Below are 26707 nucleotides of genomic sequence, written 5' to 3'. Positions count from 1 at the left end.
TTGTGGAGCTTGAAGAGGAGAGGGGGGCAGTCATTAGGAAGAGAAGGGAATCATAACACTGGCCAGTAGTGGCCAGAGTAGTTACTAGGAGGTCTTCTTTGGCTGTGAAAAAAAAAAATTCAAAGTAAGAAGAATTTCGGTAACCGTGTCAATCATAGAAAAGTAATTTTATAGGAGAGACCATGCAAATTATGCCTTGTGGTGGAATAAGATAGCTGACCATAGGGAAAAGAAACTTATTTGAGAACCTAGAAGTGATCAACATAGTAGGCAGTAGTGATCATCTAAGTGGTCTGATAAGAGGACTTTATTTCAGAAGCATCGTTGGAGAAGTGAAATCCTTAGTCAGTCATTTTTTGGAGATTAAATTGACCAAAACCTCTTGTAAAGAAGCACCAGGATATCATTGCAAGTATGCTGTATCTTTTTTCCTATACTTAAATAAACTTTTAATTTTAGAATAGCTTCAGTTGTGAAGATAGTACAGAAATTTCCCATATATACCATACTGAATTTCCCATATTATTAACATCTTACATTAGTATGGTACATTTGTCACAATTAATGAACCAATATTGACACATTTTAAAAATAAAACCCATAACTTATTCATATTTTCTTGGTTTTTCCCTAATATCCTTTTTCTTTCCCAGGATCCCATCCAGGATACCACATTATATTTATTTGTCTTCTTGTCTGTGACAAGTTACTTGTTTTTAATGACCTGGACAGTTTAAGGAGTACCGTTCAGGGATTTTTTAGAATATCCTTCAATTTATGTTATATTTTTCTATGATTAGACTTGGGGTTATGGACTTTTGGGAGGAAGAACTTAGAGGTAAGGTGCCATTTCCATCACATCCTGTCAAGTGTATATACTATCAGTGTGATGTCACTATTGGTGTTAGCCTTGATCAGCTGACTGATGTAGTGTTTGTCATATTTCTCCACTATAAAGTTACTCTTTCTGCCTCCTTTGCCTACTATTCTTTTTGGAAGGAAGTCACTCTGCCCATCCTACACTTAAGATGTGGAGAGTTATGCTCCACTTACCCGTGAGGGAGGAGTATCTATATAAATTACTTTGAATTCTTATGCATGGAATGTTTATCTCTTTTCCTCAATTTATTTAGTTATTCAGTCATTTATATCAGTATGGACTCATGAGTATTCATTTTACACTTTGGGTTGTGGTTTGATACTACCTTATTTATTGTGTCGCATAAACTGTTTTGGCCATTGGGAGGTTTGGCCATTCGGAACTTTTTCAGTTGGCTCCTGTGTCCTTTTGACAAACCTCTCATTTTTTTTTTTTGAGCACTTCCTTACTTTCCCACACTATAAGATGTTCCAGACTCATCTTGTATATTCCCTGTCCCAGCCCTAGAATCAGCCTAGAATCATTTCTCCAGGACTGTCTGGTTCCTTTTATTGAAGAATGGGATTAGAAACCAAGATCTGGGCACTAAGTGTGTTATATCCTTTTAAAATGTTGCAACCCATTAAATAGAAGAATTGTGGTAAGAAATCCTAAATCTTGTAACATTAATTCATCCATCTAAACATTCATTGCAAAAATTTTTCGAAAGCTTACAACATTCCAAGCTCAGTGCTAATACTGGGAATACAAAATAAAGAGTCATATTTGTATGGAAGTTCACAGTTAGCTAGTAGCAGGAGCTTAGACATTACACAAATGCTATGATAAAAACTTGCTTGTTTGGTTTTATTTGACAAATATTTATCATATGTACAGTTGGTATTGTGCTAGGTACTTGAGATACAAAGAGAAATATAGCCCAGTTGCTGCCTTCAAGGAACTTATTGTACATTTAAGTGATGTGGAGTGGGGTGATAAGAGAACACAGGTAAAAAGGCAGTCAAAACACAGGGTGATCTGAGGTGCGGAATCTATTCCTAATTTGCAGTTTGGGGATTTGCACAATGCACCTTCTCCAAGTAGCTTTCCAAAAGACAATCTCTGAGAACAGTATCTTAGTCCCCAAAGGCCCATATTAGCAGTAAATCTAGCAATAGTGTCTGCCTTCCCTAATGTGTTCAGAAATCCTTCAGGATTTTACTCATGTACAAAATGTTTGCCCTATCTCACCATTAGAGCTTGGCTTGTACAGAATCTTCCATAACTGCTCCCAGAAAGTGTTCTGGAAAGAGTGCACATGCCCAGCTTGAAGACTTGGTCCTTTTCTTACTGCTGCCACCCCCTGGAGCTGGAGCATATTACTGTCGCCTTCTATGAAACATTGTGTTGGGGCTAAGTCCCCTGCCCTGGTCCTATTTACTTAAATATGGAACTGTCCAGTCACTTAAAAATTTTCTGAGACTGAATCAGCAGCTCAGATGTAGATATTTATATTGTAATGGAAGAAATTAATATGTATGGAAATGCCCATTAAGTTAGTCTGACTATGTGTGGCTTGATGGACTTGAAGCCGTGTCATTTGGGTTTACAAATGGATGACTTTGGCCAAAGCTGTTGAATGTAGGAGTGAGCTTTTATAGTGCCCTCTCAGTCTCCGTTTCCTAGGTATGTGACCTTGGACAAGTCTTTTAATCTCCCATCTGTAAGGCGTAGGGACATGATATATTTGCTCACTCCCTTGTGGGCCTGTTGTGAGTATCCAATGAGTGAAGGGTGGGAAATCATTTTTTCAAATGAAAAGTATGATGATAACAGTAGTACTATTAATAATTATTTTTATCAATAAAATATTGAGTTTATATGCACATAACTTTGGAACCGGACAGACTTGGGTTTAATGCCTAATTCTGTGACTTTGAGCAAATTATTTACCTTTCTAAGCTTCAATTTCCTCACCTAGAAAATGGGCAATAATAGTAATTTTAGAAAGGGAGCCAACATATGTGTTTGAATACTTGGTGTTATGGACTGCATATTTGTGTCCCCTCAAAATTCGTATGTTGAAACTGTAACCTCCAATAGGATGGCATTAGAAGATGGGGCCTTTGAGAGGTAATTAGGTCATGAGGGCAGACCCCCCCATATGGGATTAGTGACCTTATAAGAAGGGAAAGAGTGCCAACTCTCTCTTTCCACCATGTGAGGACACAGCAAGACGACTGACTGCCATCTGCAACCCAGAAGGGGACTCTCACCATAATATGGCCATGCTGATACTCTGATCTCGAATTTCTAGAACTGTGAGAAATAAAATTTCAGTTGTTTAAACCACCCAGTTTATGGTATTTTGTTATAGCAGCCCAAGATGACTCAAGCACTTGGACTAAGGTTATCTATCATCATCAGCACAACAATGGTGGCAGGAGTCACACCTAAGAGAAGCACTAAATGGTGTAATATTTGTGAGGATTAAGTGACATAATTGATTCATTTCACAAATATTTACTGATACTTTCTAGGTGCTAGAAAATATCAGTAGGGAACAAAGCAGACAAAAATTCCTACTCTCATGGAGCTAACACTCTAGGGGTGGGAGATAAACAATAGAAACATAAATTAAGTGCAATATGTAGCCTGTTCAATGGTAATAGGTATTATGAATAAGGATTAAATAGAGGAAGGAGTTTCTAATTTTAAGTAGGGTGGGCAAGGAAAGCCTCAGTGAGAAGGTGGCCTTTGTGTAGTGACCTGCAGGAGTTGAGGGAGAGAATCAGAAGGCTACCTGGGGAAAGTGCTTGTGAGGCAGAGGGAAGAGCATATATAAAGGCCCGAGGTGAGAGCTGACAGCAGGCATGGCTGGATCTTGAGCTCCTTACTTAAAATTAAGGCAAGACACTGGTGGAGAAGTCTGCCCAAGACCTGGTTCTGATTTCTTCTTAGGACGTTTATCCCAAACAGTCAGCTTGAGGTTGATGTAGGGGGATCCTCTTATCATGTTGGCATCGTAAACTGGCTGCATAGCCTTATCCTAAGCCTGCTCTTGATAGCACAGTCCATCTGGGCTGGCTTGGTTTTAAACCAAAAATACAACAATGGCACACCTCTTTTAACTTCCAGTTTCTAAGAAACATGCCTAACCAACCAAAAATGCTTACTATGCTCTAGGATGACAGTCTCAGTGTCTCTTCGTCAAAGGGTCCTAAAGGCAGAAAAAGGGGGCATGCGCAGCCTCCAGGGGCCTCTGGGGCCACAGTCCGCAGTGACACCGCAAGCTTGAAATTTCCTGAAAACTTGAGTTTATCTTAACTAATGTCAGATCTACAATATATTTTTTCTATTTTTATAAAATACTAAACCTTCAAAAACATGAACACTCCAAAATAAGTTATATTTATCCTAAAGTTTTATATACCCATTAGTACACCACCATGTACCTTCTTGAGAAGTATAAAAAATTGGGTTGTACTAAGTAGAATTACATGGTGTTTTCAGGCTAAATACTCTTGTTCAAACTGTATCATATCTATAAACCTTGTGAGTTTGACGTTGCATGCAAATGTAACCCATGCCTGATTTCCTTCTAGTCATATTACTTCCAACATACAATTTTCCAAAGTGGTTAAGCATTGCCTCTTTTTTTTTTCTTTCCCATTATTTTATTTTTATTTATTTATTTTTTAACATCTTTATTGGAGTATAATTGCTTTACAATGGTGTGTTAGTTTCTGCTTTATAACAGAGTGAATCAGTTATACGTATACATATGTTCCCATATCTCTTCCCTCTTGCGTCTCCCTCCCTCCCACCCTCCCTATCCCACCCCTCTAGGTGGTCACAAAGCACCGTAGCATTGCCTCTTTTTGACACCCTTCTCTTTTGCCTTGTGCTTTCTTTAATTTTCCTTTTCTTTTTTTTTTAATTGAAATATATTTGGCATATAACATTGTGTAAGTTTAAAGCCTACAACATGTTGATTTGATACTTTTATATATTGCAGTATGATTGCCAGTGTAGGGTTAGCTAGCACTTCTATCATGTCATGTAATTATCATTTCTTTTTGGTGGTGGGAATAATTAAGATCTAGGCTCTTTGCAAGTTTGATGTTTATAATACAATTTATAAGACAGAGTTTTCCCCTTTGTCCTCTCACTAGTAGCAATGCTTATCCTTTTTGTGTTCAAGTCTCTTTTTGTCTTCTTACTTATATTGTTTAAAAATATGTTTGCTGAAGTCAGACTACTTTTTTTTTTTTTTTTTTTAAGCGGGTATACTGAGATATACTGCCTAGGTTTTGAATCGTGCCTCCACTATTTACTGGCTCTGTGACTTGGACAAGTTACTTAACCTTTCTATGCCTGTTTCTTTATTTTAACATGAGGATAATCGTAGAGTCTGTCACCTAGGGCTAAATGAGTCAATGTCTGCAAAATGTTTAGAACAGTGCATGACATACAGAAAGTGCTCAGTAAGTGTTATCTATTGTCTATTATTATTACTGTCTGCTTTTTAACATACTGGCTCACTGGGGTGTGCTTAATGCAAGTAGAAGCATTCATCTTGCTCTTCCTTTACTCAGAGTTATCTAGCTGCTCTCTTCTGAGTGCTCCCACAGTGCTTCGTACTCTAGGCCTTCTCATTGCATTGTAATTATTTGATTACGAAGTCTCGTCTCTCCTGTTAGACGAGTGGTTTTCAACTGGCTGTGAAATTTTGCCTACTCCCCTCCAGGGAGCATCTGGCAATGTCTGGAGACATTTTTGGTTGCCACAACATTTTGGTAGCACAACTGAGGCAGAGTGCTACTAGCATCTAGTGGATAGAGGCCAGGGACTCTGCTAAACTGCTACACATCCTACAATGCACAGGATAGCCCCACACGAAGAATTATTCTGCCCCAAATGTCAGTAGTGTCCTGGTTGTGGTTGGGAAACCCTGCCCTGGACTGTGAATCCAAAAGGCAAACCTCATCCATCTTTATATACACAACTCTGATATAATACCTGGTCTGGAGCAGGCATCCAAACTGTTTATTGAATTGGTTATTGCATGAATACTATTGATGCAGAGGACATGATATTTCCGGTGGAAGTTCTGTCATCATAAATTCTTATAGAAGACTATTAACCACAGACTCTGATGTTTGTGTATTTATCAGATGTTTATCATAAGACTCAAAAAGACAGCACTGATAGCTATGTAGGAGAGGCTATCTGCTCTGGATATCTGTATGCTAGATATCTAAGCATATTTAATTTCCATCCTTTTTTGTAGTACCTGACCATCAGTGAGGGCCTAATCCATATAGATCCTCTGATGCACAACTGCTGAGTATGATTTTGACTTATATTAGGTCTCTACCTAAGAAAAGTCCTAAGAAGATTTCTAAAGTTTTTTATTTCTGCACACCCCGCCCCCCACCCCCCACCCCGTTCTCTCTCTGTTTTATCTCCCTGTCTCTCCCTCAGCTTCCTTCCTTGTGACCTCTGGAAATGGCCGGAAGGACAAGATTCCCTAACCCTCTCCATCATTCCTTGATTCCTTGAATTGCAGAGTGAATCAACACAGAGGTAAAGCCTCTCCCTTTTCCTCTGCCTCGCCAGTTGCTACCAGCCTGGATAGAGAGGAAATTACTAAAAATTGAACGAAGGCCTCCAGCAGGGCTATGAGGAGATCTAGCCCATTTTTAGCACCTTTTAATGTGAAAATGTCTCTCAGCAGGACTTCCCCCCTCATTGTTTGTTTAGTTATATGATCAGGAAGTAGACACGATTTTCTTGAATTATTCCTGCCAGACACTAAATTATATCTCAAAGAGCAAACCTTTTGATTTTTTTTCTCCACCATTCATTTTCATTTTTGTTATCACACCAAGGCTGGCTGGCTGATCCAGTTGAAGCAATTTTCTCACTAAATTCCAGTGAAAGTGAAAATAAATAAATAAATAAAAGAGCCAGTTCAGAGAATAAGCAAGAGGATTGAGTAGTTTACTATTGAAATGATGAGATGCAGGATAGAGTCCAGTTAAGTTTCCTTAACATTCTGAAATATCTCCATGAATCCAAGAAGAGAAACCATCCCAGGATAAGGGGACCGTAAAAGGTGTTGGCTCAGATTTGCCAAGTACAGGGTGAGAGTGTGGGATTGGGTCAGTCTGTTGGAAGTTGTCACTGAGTAGAAATGGGTTTGGATCAGAAGAGAAGGAGAGAAATTATGTCCTGCTGTGTAAAACAAAGTTGACATCGGTTGTAAACTGAAGAACTATTAAGGAGAGAAAGAAATTTTAGCTATGAAAAAGGGATATGATTGCTAGCCTTTTAAATTATTTCTGAGCTACTTCTATTATTTACAAGAACTGTCTATATTTGTCCAGTTTGAACCCTTTTAATACGTAAATGTTAGTTACTTCATTCAACACATAGGCACTGGCTGGCTTTAGGCACTGGCTGGGTGCTGGGACACAGAAATGAAAGACACGTAGTCTTCAGAGGTGTTTTCTTACCTACAGAATAATACACTTATTTAATCTGGTTGTGACTAAGTGTCATCTGTAATCATGTTTCTGCTGATAATAACTCTAGTTCTTATTTGCTGTGAGAGTCAAATGAAATAATTTATGTAAGAAAGCCTGTTCATTGGGAAATATAAAGCACTATACATGTCGATTATTATTTTGTTTTGGTGACCAAGTCTGGAAGTGGCTTACATCACTTCTCTCCACATCTTACTGGCCAAAGTACAGTCAAGTTAACTACAAGGGAATGTAAAGAAGCACATGGATGTTTGGTGAGCACTAATAAGCCCCATTTTAGAGGGATGGAGAGAGGGGAAGTCTTAACTACCTAAACGCCTTAGAGAAAGATGATATAGGACTTTTCCAGAATGAAGCAGTGATTATCCTTTATGTGATAATGGGCATTTGTACCATTTGTACATGATTTATACATGATTCTCTGTGCATGCAGAGATCAGTTCTAAATTTGAAACTTATTTTGTTACTTTACTATGTAAAGTGTAACATAACATATGTTATGTCATTATCAGGCCATTTGCTAAAACTTTCTGAGCTTCAGTTTCCTCATTTGTGAAATGGGCCTGGCATTCCTGTCTTGGAGCCTTTTATGGGGATTGGAAATAAATATATGAAATGCCTTTGCTCAGTGCCTGTCACCAAGTAGACACTCAAAAATAGCACATATTAATGTTTCCACCAACTTCCTAGTGGTATAAGTGAGTAAATGGAGACCCATAACGTACCTTTGCGAAAGATACAGCTAGTAAATGGCAGAGCTGAAACCAGACCCCTATTCTAATTACTCCTAGTCTGATGTGCTTTTCCTTACACTACCCCTCCCACGTTAATTTGTCACTAGGATTTGAGTCATCCTGTGAAACGTTTCTTTGAATTGTCATCTCCATTTCTTATGAAGGCCCCTTCTTGGATTATGCCATATTTTTACTGGTGCCTTTCCTTCAGGTTTCCTTTCTGTTCTCATTCTTGATGAATCTTCCAGGTTGATCATTTTCCTATCCTAGAATTTCCATTATCTACTACCTCAACTCTAAATCCCTCTGCCTGTTTTTCAAGGTGTTCTATAATCTGTCCTTTGTAAGAAGACCTATGGAGCCTGGGGAATGGGATCTGTTGTATGCATGTGACTGGGGGAGGGGGTGTAAGGAAATGGCAACGTATCTGTTGGAATTTCGGCGCCCTAGATGTGTTCCCTCCCTTTTTCTCATATACTTACATGTTCTACACCAATGATTGGCAGACTTTTCCTGTAAAGGCAAGATAAAGGTCTCAGTCTCCATTACAACCATTCAACTCTGTCACTGTGCGAAAGCAGCCATGACTATCTGTAAGCAAATGAATGTGGCTTTGTTTCTAGAACACTTCACTTATAAAAATAGGCTGTTGGCTGGAACTTGACAACTCCCGTTGCACACTGCAGGTTCACTCCGCCTGTCCTTTTCTCTCTTTCCATTTTTCCTGGCACACATCCTCTTTTCCACACAGACTGGTCTTCTTGCCATTATATACACATGGCATGAGCATTCTTTTTTTCCTGTCTTTGCTTGTACAACTCCAGGACCTAGAAAGCCCTTCTTTCTAACTGTTCTGACATTTTCATCATTATGACTGCTGTCTGACCTCATTTCCAGCCTGAACCATATCAACTATAACATTTAATTATGTGAACGCAATTTATTGCTCTCTGATTGTTTAGAGTGTGTGTCTTATCTTCCCCCAATTAAAACTGTACATTCCTATGGTCCCCAATTATCCCTAATACAATGTAATTATATATTACAAAATAAATACAACTTGATTCATTTTTTTTGGACCTATATACCGCTCTAGCAATTTGAACTAAGAACTTGGCAGGATATTTAATTCAGAAAGATTCTGTGGAAGATAGTGATCAGAAAGTTGAAGCAAATGGTGCCCAGTAAAACATAACTCAGCAAAAGTGTCTAGAACGTCATTTTCATATTTTTAGTCTGGGTATAGAAATCCTCTCACAGTTTTCTACAAAATTCATCTAAAGAATTATCTGCTTTGGAGCTAATCCTTTCAAATATCCCAATCCCACTGTCTTTGGCACATAAATTTGCCAATGCTTCAGGCCTAGAAAAAAAATAGAGAATTTTTTAGCTGGAGCAGTGTGGCTGAAATATGGAGGGACTTCTTTGAAATATAGTGTGGCTTTGGCAGCAGCTAATTGGTTCAGATTTCCCAGTTTTTTTCACCCATTTCTTTAAAAAGATAACATATATTAACAAATGCTAGATATTTAGGGATTCAGGCACATGGGTGAGCTTCAAAAAGGAAGCTATGCTCAGATGCTGAGCACACGTTTTCTGATACACTTTGGTGTTATTTCTTGCTTGGGTTTTTACTAGTAAATTATTTGGTTTAGTTAACTTATCTTGGATGCTTTGTATATGATCCAGTAAAGTGGAGTAGTGACAACAAAATTTTATTATGTCTTTTGAATGGTTCGCAGACATTGTGTAAGCCTTTATTCACAAAGGTTTCTATCTTGGGTATGTTCTTCCACCTCTTTTTAGCTTCTCCAAATTGTTTTATCCTTCTGACTAGGTCAGCTTTCATTCACTGTGAAAGTTCCATGACCAGTTTATTATCTACCAGCAACTTCATCCTTCCCTAAACTTGTTGGCAAATGAATGCTTGCATCACTCACTTTCCTATCCTAGAATTTTGGATTTATTTTCTTATAATACCACTTGGGGGGCTTCCCTGGTGGCGCAGTGGTTGAGAGTCCGCCTGCCGATGCAGGGGACACGGGTTCGTGCCCCGGTCCGGGAAGATCCCACATGCCGCGGAGCGGCTGGGCCCGCGAGCCATGGCTGCTGAGCCTGCGTGTCCGGAGCCTGTGCTCCGCAATGGGAGAGGCCACAACAGTGACAAGCCCGCGTACCGCAAAAAAACAAAAAAACAAAAACAAAACAAAACAAACAAAAAATAATACCACTTGGGTTACCATGTTGTTTGTTATAAAACTGTCAATGTTCTATCTCTAGTGTCTCCAATGAGACTGTAAGCTCTCCAAGGGCAAATACCTAATTTTATATTTCTTCGATCTTTCCTCGTTCTGTGTACACAGATTTTGATTGGTTGAATGAATAAGTGGCTGAACGATCTAGGAGAATAAATATATATCAAATGGCTGTATATTATGGAGGAAGAGGTTTGTATGTATTATATAAAAAAAAGTTCAAAGATGTCACGGTAGGAAAACACACACAAAATTTCTTAGATCTTTTAACATCTTCTTCAGTTGGCCAATTTAAGTTAGACAGTTCTCTTTGGTAGGCTATGCTCCCCTATTATCAGGGAAATATCAACAAGGATTTCCAAAATTTCCCAAGAGACTGGGGTGCTGGGACTACTGAGGTCATTAAAGTTATCTAATAGTGTTAAATATTCATCCTTTAAAAGCCCAAGAAAAGGCTCCCACATCTGCTAACTTAACATTTATTCAGGTAAAGCTATGCAGTCAGCTGAGGGCTTATAGTTCTCACATCTGGAGAATTATGTGTCTTTTGGTTATATGGGGAGATGGTGTTATGTACCTGCCTGAATTATTTTTCTTGTTTCAAAAATGAGGGAAAGCCCCATATTCCAAAGGCAAATTTTATAATAATCTTATTTTCACACTTCTGTTTCTGATAGAATAAATTCTTAAATCAGTATCCTATAATTTTGACAATAAAAGAGATTCTGATTAATTTTCAGAAAACACCCAAGTCCCTCTTTAGATTTGGTAAACCCTGGCATTTTAATGGACATTTTGATTTTTAAAAAAATAAGCCCTCTTTTTAAAGAAGTGGATAATTAAAACAAATAGCTAGGATGGAAACTTGACCTGTACTTCAGTGAAATGTTTTGCAGATATTGCCGTTCTTCCCCACCTTGCTAGACCTTTCCAGTGCTGCTAATCTCTGTCTCTGTTCTATCCTGGTCTCTAAATGTTTGTTCCATACAGTTTGTGTGTTTGTTCATTTATTAATTCAACAAATACTAAGTATCTACTTAAGCACTTATAGTCTTAGATGCACTCATACCAGTAAACATGTCATCAAGCATCAGCTTGAAAACTTTTTGGGACTTGATTCATTGCAGAAATATCAAAGTCACTTAGGGTCAATATATGCTTAAAGAATTTGCTGGGCTTCCCTGGTGGCGCAGTGGTTGAGGGTCCGCCTGCCGATGCAGGGGATGCGGGTTCGTGCCCCGGTCCGCGAAGATCCCACGTGCCGCGGAGCGGCTGGGCCCGTGAGCCATGGCCCATGAACCTGCACGTCCGGAGCCTGTGCTCCGCAGCGGGAGAGGCCACAACAGTGAGAGGCCCGCGTACCGCAAAAAAAAAAAAAAAAAAAAAAAAAAGAATATGCTTTATTTTGTGAACAATATGCTTGCCTTTTAAAGAATGCAACATAGGGGCTTTCCTGGTGGCGCAGTGGTTGAGAATCTGCCTGCCAATGCAGGGGACACGGGTTCGGGCCCTGGTCTGGAAAGATCCCACATGCCGCCTAGCAACTAGGCCCGTGAGCCACAGCTACTGAGCCTGCGCGTCTGGAGCCTGTGCTTCGCAACAAGAGAGGCCGCGATAGTGAGAGGCCCGCGCACTGCGATGAAGAGTGGCCCCCGCTTGCCCCAACTAGAGAAAGCCCTCGCACAGAAACGAAGACCCAACACAGCCAAAAATAAATAAATAAATAAATTAATTAAAAGAAAAAGAATGCAACACAATTCTTTTTGAACTCCGTGAAAATAAAGTGTGGATATCATACAGCCTTGCATTTAAAATCCCTTCTATAGGGTAAGCACTCAGTATCTATGTGTTGAACAAATAAGTAGATAACCAACCTGCAGTGTATAAGTTTATTTATTTTTTTACTTAAAAACTTGTGGTAAGAACACTTAACATGAGATCTACCCTGTTAACAAATTTTTTTAAATGTTTTTTTATTGTGGTAAAAGTCACATAATATATTGTAAAACATACTATTTTAACCATATTTAGCTGTACGGTTCAGTGGCACTGAGTACATTCACATTGTTGTGCAACTCTCACCATCATCCATCTCCCAAATTTTTCATCTTCCTAAACGGAAACTCTGTCCCCTTTAAACACTAGCTCCCCATTCCCTCTCTCCACCCCCACCCCCAGCCCCTGGCATCTACCAATGTACTTTCTGACTCTATGAATTTGACTATTCTATGTACCTTGTATAAGTGGAATCAAACAGTATTTGTCTGCACCTAACGTTTATTGGAATACAGAGTAAAGTAAGTCAGAAAGAGAAAAACAAATATTGTATATTAACACATATATGTGGAATTTAGAAAAATGGTACAGATGAACCGGTTTGCCAGGCAGAAATAGAGACACAGACGTAGAGAACAAACATATGGACGCCAAGGGGGAAGGGCGATGTGGGATGGATTGGGAGATTGGGATTGACATATGTACACTACTCTGTATGAAGTAGATGGCTGGTGAGTGCCTACTGTATAGCACAGGGGGGAAAAAACGTGCAATCTGTTTGCAGGACATATATTAAGTTAAGCCTCTTAAATTTTTAAGTGTGCAATTGGTATTGTTAACTATAGGCAAAATGTTGTACAACAAATCTCTAGAATTTACTCATCTTGTGCAATCAACACTTGATATCCATTGAGCAGCAACTCCCCATTTCCTTCTCCTTCCAGTTCCTTGCAACCATCATTTTATTTCTGTGAGTTTGACTATTTTAGATACCTCATGCAAGTGAAATCATACAGTTTTTGTTCTTTGACTGGCTTATTTCATTTAGCATAATATCCTTCAGGTTCCTTGTGTTGTTGCATACTGGCAGGATTTCCTTCTTTTTCAAGGTTGGAATAGTCCATTGTATGTGTATACCACGTTTCTTTATCTATTCATCCATCAGTGGACATTTAGGTTGTTTCTATACCTTGGCTATTGTGAATAATGCTGCAGTGAACTTGGAAATGCAGCTATCGCTTTGAGATCCTGATTTCGGTTCTTTTGGATGTATGTCCAGAAGTGGGATTGCTGGGCCATGTGGTAGTTCTCCTTTAGATTTCTTTGAGGAGCCTCCGTACTGTTTTCCATAGCAGCTGTACCATTTTACATTTCTACCAACCATGTGCATGGGTTCCACTTTTTCCACATCTTTGCCAACACTTGTTATTTTTGTTTTGTTTTGTTTTTTTAATGATAGCCATCCTAACAGATGTGAGGTGATAGCTCATTGTGTTTTGATTTGCATTTCCCTGATGATTAGTGATGTTGAGCGTCTTTTCATATGCCTGTTGACCATTTGTATGCCTTCTTTGGAGAAATGTTTATTCAAGTCATTTGGCCATTTTAAACATCAAGTTATTTAGAGACTTTCTTTTCCCTGTTGTTTATTCTTGGCAGAAGATCAGTTGATTGTATATACATGGGTTTAATTTGGGGCTCTCTATTCTGTTTCGTTGGTCTATATGTCTGTTTTTATGCTAGTACCATATTGTTTTAATTACTGCTCTAGGGTTGGGGAAAAATAAGTTTTTTAAAAAATAAACAATGAAATATCCAACATATCTTTAAAGTGGCTATAACATCCTCCATGCAGTAATAAATTACATAAAAGTGCGCCCTCCCAGCACTATTTAGAATGTGCCTTAGGCATATTAAAGCAAGTTTGCATACAGCCCACATGCATCCATACAGACATAACAGAGATCTGGACTTAATGTGCTAAACTTCCAACTTAGTTTTCTTCATCAAGCCCTTTTCTTTCAACCCTCCATATTATTCTGTCTCTTAGGATTCTTTGTGTTATTTCTTAAATATTAAATTATTATGGAATGGTTTGGTCATACAAACATATAAAGGTTAATAATGAATAGTTTTTATTAAGAAACACTTTATGTGTATAAAAGGTATAAAGATAAAAATGTGTAAAGCATAATATAATTAACTCCTGTCTATCTACCACTATGTTGAAACCTTCTGTGCTTTTCCTAAATCCCAGATGCTGTCCACCATTCCCTTCCGTGAATTTGGAGTTTATCATTTCTATGCATTAAATTTTTATTTCGTAAGTATGTATACCTAAATAACGTGATATTCTTTTGCATTTTTTCCCCCTCACATAAAGTATCATCTTTATGGGTACTGTCTTTTTTTTGCTCAACATTGTGTTTGTGAAATTTATTCATGCTGATACTTCACTGCTATTGGGTATTCCCTAATTTGATTATATTATACCTTTTTAGTCTACCATTGACGAACATATTTAGATTGTTCCGCATATTTTTGCAATTAAATAATGAGGCTGCCATTAATAATATTTTAAGAATAACATTTTAAGAATAATATTTTAAACTTTTCCCTATGACACATGCAAAAGTTTCTTTTCCAAGAAGTGGAATTTATGAATCGTGGGGTGGTCACATGTTCAACTTTCCTAGATTACTTCTTAAGTGATTGTGTCAATTTGTACTCCCACCGACAGTTTTCTTTCACCAACCAAGATTTCTCTTGACCATACATCCTTGCCAACACTCAGAATGATAAGATTTTGGCCAGTAGGACGGGTGGGAAATAGTATTTTCATATTATTTTAATTTGCATTTCACTGTTTGGTAGTGATGTTGGATAGCTTTTATATGACTTTTGGCCTTTTGGGTTTCTTATACTTTAAAATCCCTCGTCGTCTCTTTTGCTCATCTGAAATCTTTCATGTTTTTTAATACCCTTTGTGGAAAAAAAACTTTAGGTCTGTTCTAGAATGTGATAGGGTTATTTTATGGTCTACTATGAAAAAATCCATCCTGTCTTAATCACACTCAGACTGGTTGAAGAAGAATGTGGTTTCAGCCTGTAGCCCCATGTGACATTTTGAATAACTTGTCAAGTCTCAGATGGCTCTGTTGAGGCGATGGCTACAGCAAAATTTCACCGTGATATAAGGATCCTGAACAAGGTACAGGGGACTGGATCATATTCTGTCTGTAAAGAGTCAAGCCTAGGTGAGCTGCTTCAATCTCTAGGATAAAACTAGAGATTTAATAAGACTCTGCACCTCAACCTAGCACTTTTCATCTGAAAACCTCAAGGCATTCAGGAAACATTAATTAATTAAGCTTTACAACGGCCCTGTGAAATAGGTAAGGATATTCAGGAACGTATCTCTAGGGAAACAACATGGCAGCTGTTTAGCAACATGCAGGAATACTAAGTGACAGGCAGTAAGGAATTACAGACACGTGCAATTAAAAAATGATAAGAGTGCTTGGAGTGGGGTTTTGTCTTGTAGTTTGGCTGGGATCTTGGCACTGATAGCTCTAGTGTCAGGAGGAGGGCTGGTCCAGGCAGTGAGTACTGCTGAAAGCCCAGGTGGACCTGGACCATTTGAATCTAAGTGCAGTACTGCAGTGTTTCCTTAGATAAGATGATGTCTGTTTGTTTGTTTATTCATTTAATAACATTAGCTACTGCTCCTCATGCCTCAAAACTTACTTCTCTTTTGAGGAGTGAACAGAGCTTATGTAGAAAAATCAGTAAAATATGGACCTTTCTGAGTGAAAATTTTTAATTTTTATCATCAAAAGATTTCCCGTGAGTTTTCTTTTTTGTATCAAGACAATCTGGGGTGGAGAAAACCAATTAGAAACAAGTATCACATCAACAATGCCAGTATTTAGGATTTAGGAGGAAAAAATTTTAATGTTTAAAAGTTTAAAATTTAAATAAATTAGTTCTATTTAGTAAGGAAAAAATAGGAGGATAATCTAATTATCTTTTCTTCTGTCTAGGAATTTTTTATTTTAAGATCCCAAGTTATTTTTTTGTGAACACAAGAACCAAAGTTACAAGCTTAAGTTCAAAAGAGTTTTGGTGGGTCCTAGAGAAGAATTATTTGCTTTCAGTGTTAAGGGAGAATAAAATTAACATCTATTGGGTATTTCCACTTTGTGCCAAGTAACTTACATATGTTAATTTTATTTAAGCTTTCTATGTATATATATTTTTTCTTCATACATCTAATACATTAACTCCACAGAAAGATATACAATAAAAAAATAAAATATCTCTTCTCTCATCATCTCTTCCTTTTCTATATATTTCCACAAAAGAAAAAGAAAGGTTTTATGCATCTACCTGTGTGTATAGAAATATATGTGACGAATGTACATTTGTATGTATGTATATGTGTATATATGTATGTATACTTTAAAATTAATGTATAATTTTCATTTACACAAATGGGATCATACTCTGCATACCACTGTCTACATAGATTTTAAGATGTAATATATATGGGCATTTTTTTCCCCTTAAGCATATACAGACCAGCCTCATTATTTTTATTGACTGCATGGCATTTCACTGTGTGAAGGTACCAGAGTATATTAACTGGTTCCTGTTGATGGATATTTAGGTTGTTCCGTTATTTTATAATTACAAACAACTATAAAGATGTATCTGTATCTTGGCATATTTTAAAAAAATGTTTATTTATTTTTCAATATGCATGTCCATAGAAAAATTTCTAGCAATGGAATGGTTGGGTTAAAGAATGTGGATATTTAGAAATTTGACGTACGTAAGAAAAATTGCTATCCAAAATTATTAGGTAATTTACATTTTTCCATCAATAATGGAAATTTCTATTTCCACACACTATCGCCAACACTGGGTTGGCAAAGAATATGGGTATTATGGCTTTTTCGTTTTTGCCATATAGGTAGCTGTGGTAGCTACCTATTGCGGTAGCTCATTATTTTGATTTATATTTCTTTAAATTAAAGAAGTTGAGCATATTTTTATATGTCTAAAGGACCTTTGTATTAGTTTTCCTGTGAACTACCTGTTCATTGTCTTTGACTATTTTCTCTTACATTGTCTTTTAAAAATTGATTTACATAAGGTCTTTCTAAACTAGGAGATTAGCTTTTTGCACTCATATTGCACATATTTTTGAAGTACTTGGATTTTTTTACTTCATGCATTGTTTTCTGTACAGAAATTTTATATTTCTATGTAAACAAGTTATCATTCCTTTTAAAAAGTTGCTTCTAGGTTTTATCTCTTGTTTACAAAGATATTTCCAATTCTAAGTTTATAAGAAATTTGCCTGTGTTTATTCTAGTGCTTTCATAGGTTTTATTTTTACAACTTTTCAATTCATCTGGAATTCTTTATTTTAATAAGAAGCAATACAGAGTTGGATTTTACTTGGGAGCAGACTGAACAAGCAGGGGCTGTGGCAGGCTTTGTTATAATAGGAGGATGAAGCGACCCCAAGTACCTGTGAGAGGATGTGATTGGCTTGTCTGAATAATTTTGCAGGCTGGCAGAGAAGTGAAAGCAGTTAGGTTGAGGACAAGGTGGAGTGCACCTGGTCCTGCTGATAGGGGAATTAGCCAGGTGGGGAGCCTTTCCATTGGGTGAGGCACATATCTGATGAGTGCAGGGGAACTTAAGCTTTTGGGGCCTTGTGAGGCTCAAAGATATCAAGGCAGCACATAGCCTTACACTACAGTCTTCCAGTTTCAATTTTCTAGTTCATTAAAACATCATCATTATAGCTATTGATTAACTTTATGGTGGAAAATGTTAAAATATTAAGGTTTTGCAAAACTCTTCTCTGAAAAAATGCTGCTTTTATTTGTTAAACCCAGGTCTCTAAGTAAGATTTTGGTTTGAAGACAGTTTTATTTTATTAAAGCTTGGAAACCAAAGGACTACAATCTGCTGTTTCCCTGTTGTATCACTAAACTTACTCCATACTTGAAGATAATTAAGAAGGGATTAACAGTAAATGATGAACCATATGTTGAAGACTCAGTCCTGTGATATAGTCTAGCCTTCCTCCCTATAAAGTTACTCTTCCTCCCTTTGTAATTGGTAAGTATTTGGGAGAGAGATACTTTGAAACTAAGTAAATATTTCATTCCATGTCAGACTTTCAGTTTATTCACTTATTTACTTATATTTAAATGGACTCATGGTTTCTTATATTTTTCATTGGGTTATAGTTCATTAGTATCTTTCTTTATTTCAATGTCCAAATTGTCTCTAATTTACTCAATGAGAACTCCTTCAAGCTGACATTATAAGGATATGGCTGGGTTAAAATCTACCATCTTGCTGCTTGTTTGTTCCATTTTTCCTCTTTTTTTCCCCTTCATTTGGATTGAGTATTTAAAAATTTTTATTCTGTTCCTTTTGAGCCAATAATTCTTTTGTTGTTTTATTTCATTCAGCCAGTAATTCTTTTGTTGTTTTATTTCATTGTTGTTTAGGGCTTATAGTATCCATCTTTAACTTATTACAATCTACTTTCAAGTAATAGTATACCACTTCATGTATCTTTTAAGACCCGTAAATCAAATCTTTTAAGACCCGTAAAACAAATTACATTTCAACTCTCCTGGTGTTTGGGCTATTATTGCTATACATCTTACTATTGTATTTGTTATAAAGTCTACAATTTATTCTTATTTTTTCTTTAAAATGTCATTTATATTTTAAGTGATTAAAAAAACAAGAAAACATTATATTTACCCACGTTTACCATTTCTGGTGTTCTTCATTCCTTTGTGTAGATATAGACTTACATCTGGTATCTTTTTCCTTCTGCCTGGATGGCTTTCTTTAATAGTTCTTGCAGTGCGGTTCTGCTGGTGACGAATTATTTCGGCTTTTATATATCTGAAAAAGTCATTATTTAATTAATGTTCATTTTTGAAAGATATTTTCTCTTGACATAGAATTCTAGGTTTAAAGATGTTTTTACTTTCAGGACGTTAAAGATGTCTTTCCATTGTCTTTTGGCTTGCCTTGTTTCTGATGAAAAGTCTGCTGTCATTCTTAGGATTATTTCTATAACTGTCTTTTTTCTGACTACTTTTCTGTCTTTTTAATTATTGATTTTAAACAGTTTGATTTTAATGTGTCTTAGTATAATTTTATTTAATAGTTTTGGAGTTTGTGGAGCTTCTTTGATCTTTGGGTTTCAAGTTTTCATCAATTTAGAAAATGTTCAGCCACAATTTTTTCAATTATTTTTCTCTCTCTATTCCCCATTCCCTTTAGGAACTTCAATTACACATAAATTAGGTCACTTAAAATTGTCTCTTTTTCTCTGTTTGTGTGTTATTTTGGATAACTTCTGTATGTCTTCAAGTTCACTAATTTTCCCCTGAAATATTCTTATCCCCTGAAAAATTCTTATCCCATCCTAAGTGTTTTCCACTACAGAGATTGTAGTTTTTATTTCTAGAAGTTTGATATGTTTTTTTAAAATCTTCCGTATGTTTAGTTAACATCATCTTTCTTCTAGCTTCCTAAACACATGAAATAGTTATGATAAATGTTTTAATGTTCTTGACTACTAATTCTGTTTTGTGTTACTTCTTGGCTGGTTTTAGATTGCTTCTGCTCATTATTGGTCACATTTTTTCCCTCTTTGAATGTCAAATAACTTTTGATTTCATGCCAGATCTTGTGATTTTACCTTTTTGTGTGCTCAATATTTTGTGTTCCTACAATATATAATATGTCCTGATCTTTGTTAGGCATGACCAGAGCAATGTTTATTCAGGGATACATTTTTCCTATTGCTGAGGCAAAAGCCTTCTGAATACACTGTTGTTGCTCTGTGAGCTGTTTAGTTTCTCATTCTGGCTGATGGAAGTAGGAACTATACCTCTCCCTGTGTGGGCTCCAGTTGTTTTCCCCTCTAATCTCTTTGAGCAGTTCTCTCCTCTGCCTTGGGTGTGTTGATCAGTGTTCAGCTGACAGTCAAGTGGGACTCTTTGCAGAGCTGAACAGTGCATTTTCCCTCACTGTCTCTCTCTCAAGCTCTCTCCTCTCTGCTTTTCTGTTTTGTGAATTCTAGTTAACTTAATCTCCCTGAAGTCCCAATTCTTATTCCTTAATTCAGGAATACTGTTCCTAGTTCCATTTTTCTGTGCTGTAGTCTGGAAACTGTCTTTAGACAGTAAGCTGGGACAAGTATAGCAACTCCTTTGTCGCTTGATGTCCAGTGTTTTGAAAATCATTGCTTTACATATTTTGTCCAGTTTTTTGGTTGCTTTAGATGTGAGAACAAATTATGTCCCTATTTCTCTGTCTTGGTCAGAAGTAGGACTCTACTCCCTTTCTATTCATTCATTCATTTGTTTTCTCTATAATACCCATGTATAAAAGGGATTATTTCTTTCATTATATCTCCTGTTGTTTAGTTGCATAAAGTTATTGACTTTTGTTTTTAATTTTTATTGCCACTTCTTAATTCTTTTGTGTTGTTTTTCAGTTGATTCTATTTTCAGTATATATGATGCTTAAGAGAGAAGTAAACTTTGTTGTATGAAGCCACTGAGATTTTGGACTTGTTAGTGAAGCATTATGTAGCTATCCTGACTGATATAAGTGATCAGTGAAAGACTTAACATTCCAGCATATTAAGGTAAAATTCTTTGGGGCTGTGGAGTTGAAGCAGAAAGTCAAAGAGAAAAAAGGAACAATGAAATTTATACTGTTATAGAGCTTGTTCATGTATGCTTTTTTTTGTGGCAGGATTCCCACTGCCTGTTGGGGATGGTAGGGGTGGCCTGTTAGGGTGGGATCCTCCTTGCTGCTGCTGGTGGGATGCCTGGTGTCTCAACAGTGGTAGGAATCTCCAGCCTGCAGGGGCTTTCTGGGCCTGCCTACTTGTGGAGGATCCCCTTGCCAGTGTCTCTAGGTGGGGGAGTGTAGCATCGGTCTTGGTGGGAAGGAAAGTGCTACCTCTCCAGCTGCTTATTGTCTGCAAGGCCTCTGACCAGTCTGATCTCCCTTTCCTTGCCTTCACCTTGGTGTTGTCAGTGGGACTCACCTTTGATCTAGAGGAGTAATGAGTCTACCTGGGCCACTTTCTGTTGCTAAGCTGGAAGTTGGGAAACACCAGGCTTAAGTCTTTATTAGGGTGAGAGTGGGAGGGACATAAGATGCCCTGCCCCCACCTCCCCCCAACCTCCACCATGTTGTTCCTCTCATCCTGGGGTTCCCTAACCAGTTCACCTTTCTTTTCCACCTTTCAGAATTTTCCTTTGGTTTCCTCTTGCATTATTACGAGGGTTGTACTTAGTGGGGTAGAACAGGGAGAAAGACTCTATGACATTTTGTCAGGATCAGAAGTCTCAAGACTTACCTTTTTTTAATTGGAAATTATTTTTTATTGTAGTAAAATATTCATAGTGTAAAATTTATCATTTTAACCATTTAAAAGTGTACAGTTCAGTGACATTAACTGCGTTCACGTTGTAGTGAAACTATCAACGGTATCCATCTCCAGAATGTTTTCATTTTCCCAAACTGGAACTCTGTACCCATTAAATAACTCCCCTTCCCCACCCGCCCAGTCCCTGGCAACCACCATTCTACTTTCTGTCTCCATGAATTTGACTACTTTAGGTAACTCATATGAGTGGAATCATATGATATTTGTCTTTTTCGTGACTAGCTTATTTCACTTAGCATAATGTCCTCAAGGTTCACCCATGTTGGTTCATTCATCTAGCTATTTTTTGAATAGTGGAAAATATAGGTTTAGTAATTTTTCCAAACCATAACCAGTAAAATGTGGCTGGGATTTTAAACCCATGTCTGTTTAATGATCTCCCCAGTCACGGGTCTGTTTGTTGCCATGCAAAGGCTGTCAGCGTAATTCAGTTCATTCATTTTTTTTTTATTCATTCAATAAGCATTTACTGAACACATGCTGACTGCCAGTTTTTAGAGATGGAGGTATTGGGTACAGAGATGGAAGACACTCTTTCTGACTTCAGCAAGCTCACAGCCTGGCAGGAGACACAATCAGTAAACAGTGGGGTACTGTATAATCACAATCAGTGATTATAGTGGGGCATGATAAGCTCTGTAAGAGAGGAAAGTGCTGAAGAGGAGGGAACCCTCATTGACTCCTGAAGAGTCATGGATGTAGTTTCTGGAGAGGATGCTGCCTGAGCTGGAGTTTGAAGGCAATCGGACTGTTATTTATTATATTATAACCTAATACAATACCGGGAGTACTTGAGACACTAATACATTTTGGTTATCGTACTTAGAAATAGGAGTTAACCAGAAAATTGAGAGTGAGGGTGGGGTGTGTGTGGAAACATGTTCTAAGAAGAAGGAATAACATAGGAAAAGGAATAAAGATGAGATAGAATATGGCCCATTTGAGGAAATGCAGAGACCAGTTTGGCAGAAGTAGGTGGGGTATGCTGGGGAACAGCAGGAGAGGAAACTAGTCAGGGAGTGGGAGCAGATCATGAAATGCATTATATGCAGTCAAAGAAAGGGGAGCCATTGGAGGGCAGTGGTGTGAACGTAGCTGAAATCGTTTAGAAGCAGCCGCTGGAAAACATGCTCTGTTTCTATTGTCCTATTTGGGTAAGAATTTTGCCAGAAGATTTGATTCATTCTTAGATCAAACATCTTTTGAAAAGCATTAGGCTTCTATCATGCTGATTTTACAATTACTCTTTTTCCTGAGAGGAATTTGCTCCAGTGCATGGCAGTCATATGCCATCTACATATCTAACCACTTTTAGAGGACCTTCGACACTGTGGCAGACACTGCTCTACTCTTCTCTGTGGGCGCAGGGGGAATGAATTGCCTTGTAACTCACTTAGTGAAACCCTGCTTGTGCATGATTCCCCCCAGGTGGAGGGCTGGGGCACGCGGAATAAACTTTGCAGGTCTTGAATGTGTCTTTGCCTCCTTCTTTGGAGCCATAGACAATCTGTAAATATCTTTTTATGTTGAGTCAAGTTCAAAACAACATACAAAGCATCCAGTTTACACCTGTGGGGAAGAAGTAACTTCAGTGAGAGCTAATTGAATAGCTTTGCTCTTGCAGCGGGCGCTTGTGTTTCTGCTAGTGGAAAGAAGTCCCCTGGAGAACCAAGAATCAGGCAGCCTGACTTCCCTGGGAATCCTTGTGTTCTGGAGAAGTACAGGATTTCAGAGGGTTTCCTGTTTCCTGGGCACGTGGAGTGCGTGCAGGATGAGCAGTCGGTTACTTCTCAGACAGCTGCAGCGGCCCCCTGTGAGGTTCTTCAAGCTGCCCACAGAGGGCGGTCACCGGGCGTGGGATGCTGGGATGGGAATCCCGAAGTGGAATACAGGGTCCTACCCTGAAAGAACCCATCATCTGGTGGCTTTACAGATACTTGCCTCTGGAGGTCTGGAGGACTGTTGAACCAGTAGCTAGTGAGTCGTGATGGAGCTGATCAGACTTGCCGAGGGAGCACAGGGAAAGGGAAAGAGAACCACGGGATGGGAGAGCCAGACGGAGCTCTCCATTATGGTGAATTATGAGCAGGACCTTGAAATTAATTGGGGAATTGACTTGAAGAAGAGGAGATGCAAAGCCATTCCAGGCAGGTGGAAAAGCAAGAGAAGTTGGAGGTAGACCACTGGACCTATCTGATCCTGTCTCTGCCCTGCTTAAAACCTGTCACTGGCTCCTCATCACGTGTAGGACAAAGTACAAGCCCTCAGCTTGACGTGTTGATGGCCTCTGTTCATCCTGTAGCCTCCTTACCCCCACACCCTGTGCCTTGGTCCCTAGACTCTAGAATACCATACTCTCATACCCCTCCGAGGACTCCATGCTGTTTCATGCCTCCATGACGACACGTCTAATGTTTCCTCTGCGTGGAATGCCCTGTCCTGCCCTGTCAGCCTGCTGAAGTCTCATTCATCCTTCAAAGCTCTTCTAAAGCCTCACCAGCTGCACGAGGGACATAGGGTGATGGAAGTGGGACTAAGCCCATTTGGTCTGATTCCAGAGCCTCTGCTTTTCGCCACCGTCTGTGCCCACGTTAATTTACAAAGGTGACTGAGTGACAACATCAGAGGTCAATGCCATTGAAAAAAGTTCAGTATTACTCCCAGTTCCCCTAGAAATGAGAGACACGGCTCACCACGCAGGGCCACAGAAAGAAAACCAGGTTTCGGTCAGGAAACTGAAGCAGGAGCAAGCAACAGTTTCAGCAGAAGCCTTTATTGGGGTTTCCAAGGGAAGGACAAGGTAGAGCAGGGAAAACAGTTCAAGACTGGCTAGTTTGCCCTAGAGGTGTTCTCTGCTTGCCTGTTCCTGACCCTGGGATGATGGCCTTCTGAGGTGTTTAGGCCAGACGGAGGAGCTGTGGTGCTGGAGTGGTTAGCTTGCAGATCAAAGGCCTGCCCCAGGCTGAGTCCTTTGTCATCTCTAAGAACTGGCTTAGAACTCCAGCCAGAAGGGTTTTATGAAGATGTCAAAACATCATAAAATACAGAATTAAAAAACATGACTAATACAACCACTGTGCTCTACTATCTATAAGGAAGAATCCATCCTTCACTACAATTTTATGCTGTGAGGAATTAGTCTCAGTAGGTGAGCTGAGTGCTGAAGAGAAGTTGCTCCGGATTCTACTTCCCTTCCTGCTACATCATGTTGAGTGAGACATATTTTACTTGTGGGCTTTACTTTTCTCATTTGTAAAGTGACAAGTTTGGTCTTATTTATCTACAGACTATTTCTTATTCTATTAGTATATTCATTCAGTATTCCAGGGATATCGGTAAACTTTAGCTCATTGATATAGAATTGTATTCAAGCACTTAAATGAATGACTTCTTTTTAAAAGTATATGATAAGATATGGCCTAGTATCAAGGTAGGGATTTAAAAACAAGTTGAAACCAAAATAGGATTCATCTTTGTAAAAGTTGGAGGAAGGGAGGATAAAACAAGTCAGAAAGATTCCTTTCTTTGTTGGCCATGTGACCTGAGGCAAGAATGTCCTCTCTGATTCTGTTTCCTCCTCTGGAAATGGGAATACCAAAATAATGCACCCCATAAGGTTGTTGTGAACATCAGATGAGGTCCTGTGTGTAAAGATCGGCATACAATAAATAGCCCATTAAGTTTTAGCGGTGGATTGTGGGATGGTACCACAGGGACTGGGCGGGGGGTGGGTTTTAGTTGGATGTTTAGGGAGACCTCAGGCTATCTTCACTAGCAGATATTTCAGCTACTGACTATCTCTGTTGGAATGCCCCAGAACTGAGAGTCAGCTTTTGCAGGGGGCTGGGGTGGTGATACCCCACGGCATCTTGGTTATAAGCATTGGTATAGCCCAGGAAAATCCTGAAAATGAAAAGGACTGAACATAATAATTGTAGTAACAAGAGCAGCAACGATAATAATAACTATCACTAGATCTTTCTGACTCCACAGCCTGTACTCTTGACTATTTTTGTTTCTCTGAGATGCCTGAGAGTCGTCCCTAAAGGGAAGGGGGACCCCAGTACCATTATCCATGGCCTGAGACAGGAGGGGATGGATAAAAGCAAGTATAGGGTGAGGAAGGACAAGGAGGCAAAGCTTAATGTTTCGAGCTTGGATCACTAGACGAACCATAGTGCCATCAACAGAAAGTCAAAAGGAGGAGCAGATCTGGGGGGATGAGGATGGAAGGGAGGTATGAGTTTGGGTCCAAATGTGTCGGGTTTTGAGGATACAGACTGGGAAGCTGGTTAAGATGTTCAGCTGCCTTGTCACCTATAATGAAGATGAGTTCAGAGCTGAGTTCTAGTTCAAACTTGGCTACTCTGTCCTCCTGATAGTTACTCAACAGGGCAATGAACATGGATGAAAAAGATTCAAAAGACATGATCTTTGCTCTCCCAGAGTCCCAGTTGAATGAGGTGAGATAGTTTGTCCTCAGCAGCGCGAGGCACTCAGCAGTGATTGAGCAGTGATGCATAGAAAGGCGGGTGGCAGGCTGGGAGCTGCGGGCAGCTACTTATAGAGGATGTGCCAAGAGTGCAAAGGCCAGCTGCCCCCTGTGACCTTCTCGAGGAAGTTATCAAGAGTGAAATACATTATTTCTCAGTATCAGGCTTATTAAGAAATGAATAAAACCAGTGTACAAAGTATATATTTTTACAGCGGTAACCTTATTAAAATATATGGATAAAGCAGTGTCACTAATTGGTTTATTTTTGCCTTTCAATGAGAAAAATGGTTCTTTTGAGTGTGAAAGAAGGGGACTCAGTGCCCTGACCCCGAGGAATAACCATCACTGCTGGGGTAGGGGAGCCCAGGGAAACAGCCCTTCTCTTTGCCTGCCGCTTTTCCATCCCACTTTTGTCAGGGATGCATTCTGGGTTCTCTGCCTCCTGGAATCTGCTGGCGGTGTGTGGACACCCACCCGATGTCTGACTGCCTGTTACTGTTGCCGAGCCTTGTTCTTACTG

Source organism: Pseudorca crassidens, chromosome 2, assembly GCF_039906515.1.
Source record: "Pseudorca crassidens isolate mPseCra1 chromosome 2, mPseCra1.hap1, whole genome shotgun sequence".
Classification (NCBI taxonomy): domain Eukaryota; kingdom Metazoa; phylum Chordata; class Mammalia; order Artiodactyla; family Delphinidae; genus Pseudorca; species Pseudorca crassidens.
This window is presented reverse-complemented; position numbering follows the sequence as displayed.